Raw genomic sequence first — 6,305 nt, forward strand, 5'->3', positions numbered from 1 at the left:
TGGTTGTTGGGGCAGTTGTAGTTGTTGTTGGGGTAGCGGTAGTGGTTGTTGTTGGAGCAGCTGTGTTCGTTGTAGTTGGAGCAGCTGTGGTTGTTGTTGTTGGGGCAGCTGTGGTTGTTGTAGTTGGAGCCGCTGTTGTTGTTGTTGTTGGAGCTGCTGTGGTTGTTGATGTTGGAGCCACTGTAGTTGTTGTAGTTGGAGCATTAGTGGTTGTTGTTGTTGGGGCAGCATTAGTGGTTGTTGTTGTTGTTGGGACCACTGTGGTAGTTGTTGTTGGCGCCACTGTGGTTGTTGTTGTTTGGTCAGCTGCTGTTGTTGTAGTTGCAGCAGGTGTGGTTGTTGTTGTTGGGGCCACTGTGGTTGTTGTAGTTGGAGCAGCTGTGGTTGTTGTTCGTGCAGCTGTGGTTGTTGTTGTTGGAACAGCTGTGGTTGTTGTTGTTGGGGCAGCTGCTGTTGTTGTAGTTGCAGCAGGTGTGGTTGTTGTTGTTGGGGCCACTGTGGTTGTTGTAGTTGGAGCAGCTGTGGTTGTTGTTCGTGCAGCCGTGGTTGTTGTTGTTGGAGCAGCAGTAGTTGTTGTTGTTGTTGGAGCCGCTGTGGTTGTTGTTGTTGGGGCAGCTGTGGTTGTTGTAGTTGCAGCAGGTGTGGTTGTTGTTGTTGGGGCCACTGTGGTTGTTGTTGTTGGGGCAGCTGCGGTTGTGGAAGTTGGAGCATCTGTGGTAGTTGTCGTTGGGGCAGCTGTGGTTTTTGTTGTTGGGGCAACTGCGGTTGTTGAAGTTGGAGCAGCTGTGGTAGTTGTCGTTGGGGCAGCTGTAGTTGTTGTTGTTGGGGCAGCAGTACTTGTTGTAGTTGGAGCAGCTGTGGCTGTTGTTGGTGCAGCTGTGGTTGTTGTTGGAGCTGCTGTCGTTGTTGTAGTTGGAGCAGCTGTGGTAGTTGTTGTAGTTGGAGCAGCTGTGGTTGTTACAGTTGGAGCAGCTGTGGTTGTTGTTGGTGCAGCTGTGGTTTTTGTTGTTGGGGCAGTTGCGGTTGTTGAAGTTGGAGCCGCTGTGATAGTTGTCGTTGGGGCAGCTGTGGTTTTTGTTGTCGGGGCAGCTGCGGTTGTTGAAGTTGGAGCAGCTGTGGTAGTTGTCGTTGGGGCAGCTGTAGTTGTTGTAGGGGCAGCTGTAGTTGTTGTTGTTGGGGCAGCAGTACTTGTTGTAGGTGGAGCAGCTGTGGTTGTTGCTGTTGGGGCCACCGTAGTTGTTGTAGGTGGAGCAGCTGTGGTTGTTGTTGTTGTTGTTAGGGCAGCTGTGGTTGTTGTTGTTGGGGCAGTTGTAGTTGTTGTTGTTGTTGGGGTAGCGGTAGTGGTTGTTGTTGGAGCAGCTGTGGTCGTTGTAATTGGAGCAGCTGTGCTAGTTGTTGTTGGAGCTGCTGTGGTTGTTGTTGTTGGAGCAGCTGTAGTTGTTTTAGTTGGAGCAGCCGTGATTGTTGTTGTTGGAGCCACTGTGGTTGTTGTTGTTGGAGCAGCTGTGGTTGTTGTTGTTCGAGCCACTCTTGTTGTTGTTGTTGTTGTTGTTGTTAGGGCAGCTGTGGTTGTTGTTGTTGTTGGGGCAGTTGTAGTTGTTGTTGGGGTAGCGGTAGTGGTTGTTGTTGGAGCAGCTGTGTTCGTTGTAGTTGGAGCAGCTGTGGTTGTTGTTGTTGGGGCAGCTGTGGTTGTTGTAGTTGGAGCCGCTGTTGTTGTTGTTGTTGGAGCTGCTGTGGTTGTTGTTGCTGGGGCAGCTGCGGTTGTTGTTGTTGTTGGGGCAGTTGTAGTTGTTGTTGTTTCTGTTGTTGTTGTTGGGGTGGCGGTAGTGGTTGTTGTTGGAGCAGCTGTGGTTGTTATAATTGGAGCAGCTGTGCTAGTTGTTGTTGGAGCTGCTGTGGTTGTTGTTGTTGGAGCAGCTGTAGTTCTTTTTGTTGGAGCAGCCGTGATTGTTGTTGTTGGTGCCGCTGTGGTTGTTGTTGTTGGAGCAGCTGTGGTTGTTGTTGTTGGAGCCACTCTTGTTGTTGTTGTTGTTGTTAGGGCAGCTGTGGTTGTTGGGGCAGTTGTAGTTGTTGTTGGGGTAGCGGTAGTGGTTGTTGTTGGAGCAGCTGTGTTCGTTGTAGTTGGAGCAGCTGTGGTTGTTGTTGTTGGGGCAGCTGTGGTTGTTGTAGTTGGAGCCGCTGTTGTTGTTGTTGTTGGAGCTGCTGTGGTTGTTGATGTTGGAGCCACTGTAGTTGTTGTAGTTGGAGCATTAGTGGTTGTTGTTGTTGGGGCAGCATTAGTGGTTGTTGTTGTTGTTGGGACCACTGTGGTAGTTGTTGTTGGCGCCACTGTGGTTGTTGTTGTTTGGTCAGCTGCTGTTGTTGTAGTTGCAGCAGGTGTGGTTGTTGTTGTTGGGGCCACTGTGGTTGTTGTAGTTGGAGCAGCTGTGGTTGTTGTTCGTGCAGCTGTGGTTGTTGTTGTTGGAACAGCTGTGGTTGTTGTTGTTGGGGCAGCTGCTGTTGTTGTAGTTGCAGCAGGTGTGGTTGTTGTTGTTGGGGCCACTGTGGTTGTTGTAGTTGGAGCAGCTGTGGTTGTTGTTCGTGCAGCCGTGGTTGTTGTTGTTGGAGCAGCAGTAGTTGTTGTTGTTGTTGGAGCCGCTGTGGTTGTTGTTGTTGGGGCAGCTGTGGTTGTTGTAGTTGCAGCAGGTGTGGTTGTTGTTGTTGGGGCCACTGTGGTTGTTGTTGTTGGGGCAGCTGCGGTTGTGGAAGTTGGAGCATCTGTGGTAGTTGTCGTTGGGGCAGCTGTGGTTTTTGTTGTTGGGGCAACTGCGGTTGTTGAAGTTGGAGCAGCTGTGGTAGTTGTCGTTGGGGCAGCTGTAGTTGTTGTTGTTGGGGCAGCAGTACTTGTTGTAGTTGGAGCAGCTGTGGCTGTTGTTGGTGCAGCTGTGGTTGTTGTTGGAGCTGCTGTCGTTGTTGTAGTTGGAGCAGCTGTGGTAGTTGTTGTAGTTGGAGCAGCTGTGGTTGTTACAGTTGGAGCAGCTGTGGTTGTTGTTGGTGCAGCTGTGGTTTTTGTTGTTGGGGCAGTTGCGGTTGTTGAAGTTGGAGCCGCTGTGATAGTTGTCGTTGGGGCAGCTGTGGTTTTTGTTGTCGGGGCAGCTGCGGTTGTTGAAGTTGGAGCAGCTGTGGTAGTTGTCGTTGGGGCAGCTGTAGTTGTTGTAGGGGCAGCTGTAGTTGTTGTTGTTGGGGCAGCAGTACTTGTTGTAGTTGGAGCAGCTGTGGTTGTTGTTGGTGCAGCTGTGGTTGTTGTTGGTGCAGCTGTAGTTGTTGTAGTTGGAGCAGCTGTGGTTGTCTTTGGGACAGCTGTAGTTGTTGTTGTTAGGGCAGCTGTAGTTGTTGGAGCAGCTGTGGTTGTTGTCGGAGCAGCTGTGGCTGTTGTTTGGGCAGCTGTGGTTGTTGTTTGGGCAGCTATGGTTGTGGTTGTTAGGGAAGCTGTGGTTGTTGTTGTCAGAGCAGCTGTAGTTGTTGTTGTAGCAACTGTAGTTGCAGCAGTTGTCGTTGCAGCTATTGTAGTTGCAGGAACTTGACCCGCTGTAAAAACATGTTTTAAGTAATAGGTTAAAAACTAAAAAAGTACTTGCACCTGATCCAAAGGCATTTCTTTGTCCTTGTTTGCTATCAGACTGACATCACTGAGCACCAGTATAACAGACGTATATGGCTAAACAGTTTACTTACATACTAATGCAACTGACGAGGCACCAAAGGTCACATTGAAGGTGTTGGAATCATTTGCAGCATCAACTAAGGTTTGAACAACATCAGTATTCATTGGGAGTTCTGCTACAGACCGATTGAACACAACTGAAAACTCTACTTCAGTTCCTTGCGCACGTGTTCGTTGAGCTGGAGCAGCCCTGTATCATAAAACAAAATAGGACAAATGTCAAATAATGATGAGACCATTCTAGCTACGTGTCATTTGTAATGTAGGTGACTGTGATGAGAATTTTGTACTTTATGTAGGAATGTAAATTTAAGTTTACACAGCCCTATTCAGAGAGACTGTTTAACGTGAACTGTGACCTGTTATATGTGACCTTGTTTTATGACTAGCTTTAGGTTGTTTTATGACCCATGTAAGGTATTGAGTAATCACTGAAGGTGAACACTTCCTTCTCTGTGAATTCTTTCTTTAAGTGCAGGAGGGCATAAATTAGTAGCTGTCAAAGTGAAAACACACCCACAAAGACAGATATAAACCAAGCTTTGCTCTTCTGATATTGAGTCTTTCCTTTGTTACTGACCTGCGTGTTGCTCTGTGAATGCTCCTCTTCGACAAGATTAAAACCTCGTTTGAACTTTGAGCTGACTCCGATCCGCTTCCTCCAGTTCTAAATCAACGCAGAATTATTTTAACAGTGACACTATCAACATCAGAAGATACACACGTTAAGACCATAAAGATGGATACCGAGTCTTAAACCACTGTTAAAAATGTTTTTACCTGAATTGTCTCACAATGCACTGGTCAAAGTCAGAACCAAATCTTGCTTCGTAAATTTGATTACACTGCAGAAAGACAACAAGATTTAAAACGCTTGATTAGCCGTCAAGCACGCAATGCTTCTAAAGGAATTTAACAAAATGAAGTTTTCACTGAAATACGTTTTGAATGATTAAGTATCTTGTATTTCAGCTCAATCTTTCTGTCCCAATAATAACGCTTGGTACTGACAAAATCAATTGAAAATGCAATAACTTTAAAATTACTTACAAGAGCTGTAGCTTTTCCTGCGAGTTCTATGAATCGAGGGCTGGTGGAGTTGTTCAAGTCATCGGTAAAGATTTCATTTTCTAAAGTTACTGATATGACATAAGTAACAGGGTCAGTGGTTGTTGCAGCAGGTGTTGTGGTTGCTGCAGCTGTGGTAGTTGTTGTTGGAACAGCTGTGGTTGTTGTTGTTGGGGGAGCTGTAGTTGTTGTTGTTGGAGCTGCTGTGGTTGTTGTTAGGGGAGCTTTGGTTGTTGTAGTTGCAGCAGCTGTGGTTGTTTGAGCAGCTGCGGTTGTTGTTGTTAAGTTAGCTGTAGTTGTTGTAGTTGTAGCAGCTGTGGTTGTTGTTGTTGAAGCAGCTGTGGTTGTAGTTGGAGCAGTTGTGGTTGTTGTTGCTGAAGCTGTAGTTGTTGTAGTTAGGGCAGCTGTGGTTGTTGTAGTTAATGCAGCTGTAGGTGTTGTAGTTGGAGCATCTGTGGTTGTTGAAACAGTTGTAGTTGTTGTTGGGGCAGCTGTGGTTGTTGTAGTCAGAGCAGCGGTAGATGTTGTTGTTGGAGCCACTGTGGTGGCTGTTGTTGGGGCAGCTGTGGTTGTTGTAGTTGGAGCAGCTGTGGTTGTTGTTGTTGGACCAGTTGTGGTTGTTGTAGTTGGGGCAGCTGTAGTTGTTGTTGTTTGAGCTGCTGTGGTTGTTGTTGTTAGGGCAGCTATGGTTGTTGTTTTTGGCGCTGCTGTGGTTGTTGTAGTTGAGGCAGCTGTGGTTGTTGTAGTTGGAGCAGCTGTGGTTGTTGTTGTTGGGACAGCTGTAGTTGTTGTTGTGGGGACAGCTGTGGATGTTGTTGTTCGGGCAGCTGTGGTTTTTGTAGTTGGAGCAGCTGTCGTTGTTGTTTGAGCAGCTGTGGTTGTTGTTGTTAAGGTAGCTGTAGTTGTTGTAGTTGTAGCAGCTGTGCTTGTTGTTGCTGAAGCAGCTGTGGTTGTAGTTGGAGCAGTTGTGGTTGTTGTTGGGGCAGCTGTGGTTGTTGTAGTTGGAGCAGTTGTGGTTGCTGTTGTTCGTGAAGCTGTGGTTGTAGTTGGGGCAGCTGTGGTTGTTGTAGTTCGTGCAGCTGTAGGTGTTGTAGTTGGAGCATCTGTCGCTGTTGAAAGAGTTGTAGTTGTTGTTGTTGGGTCAGCTGTGGTTGTTGTAGTCTGAGCAGCGGTAGATGTTGTTGGAGCCACTGTGGTTGCTGTTGTTGTGGAAGCTGTAGTTGTTGTTGTTTGAGCTGCTGTGGTTGTTGTTGTTGGGACAGCTGTAGTTGTTGTTGTGGGGACAGCTGTGGATGTTGTTGTTCGGGCAGCTGTGGTTGTTGTAGTTGGAGCAGCTGTTGTTGTTGGGACAGCTGTGGTTGTTGTAGTTGGAGCAGCTGTGGTTGTTGTTGGAACAGTTGTAGTTGATGTTATTGGGGCAGTTGTGGTTGTTGTAGTTGTTGCATCTGCTGTGATTGTTGTTGTTAGGGCAGCTGTGGTTGTTGTAGTTGGAGCAGCTGTGGTTGTTGTAGTTGGGGCAGCTGTAGTTGTTGTT

General features: G+C 47.4%; 1 pseudogene across 1 annotated transcript in view; it reads right to left on the reverse strand.

The window, feature by feature from the left end:
• The window catches only part of LOC311251272, a 172,601-nt pseudogene extending 168,486 nt beyond the window's left edge, over positions 1 to 4,115 (reverse strand). Inside the window, exons 1-2 of the transcript in view lie at positions 4,112 to 4,115; positions 3,235 to 3,444 (exon numbers count right to left, since the gene is read on the reverse strand). The product of the transcript in view is annotated as an uncharacterized misc_RNA (transcript). The remainder of the gene's footprint in view (positions 1 to 3,234; positions 3,445 to 4,111) is intronic.
• Positions 4,116 to 6,305: the final 2,190 nt, after the last annotated feature.

The sequence above is a fragment of the Pagrus pagrus genome, assembly GCF_965226575.1.
Source record: "Pagrus pagrus genome assembly, chromosome: 22".
NCBI classification, from domain to species: Eukaryota; Metazoa; Chordata; class Actinopteri; order Spariformes; family Sparidae; genus Pagrus; species Pagrus pagrus.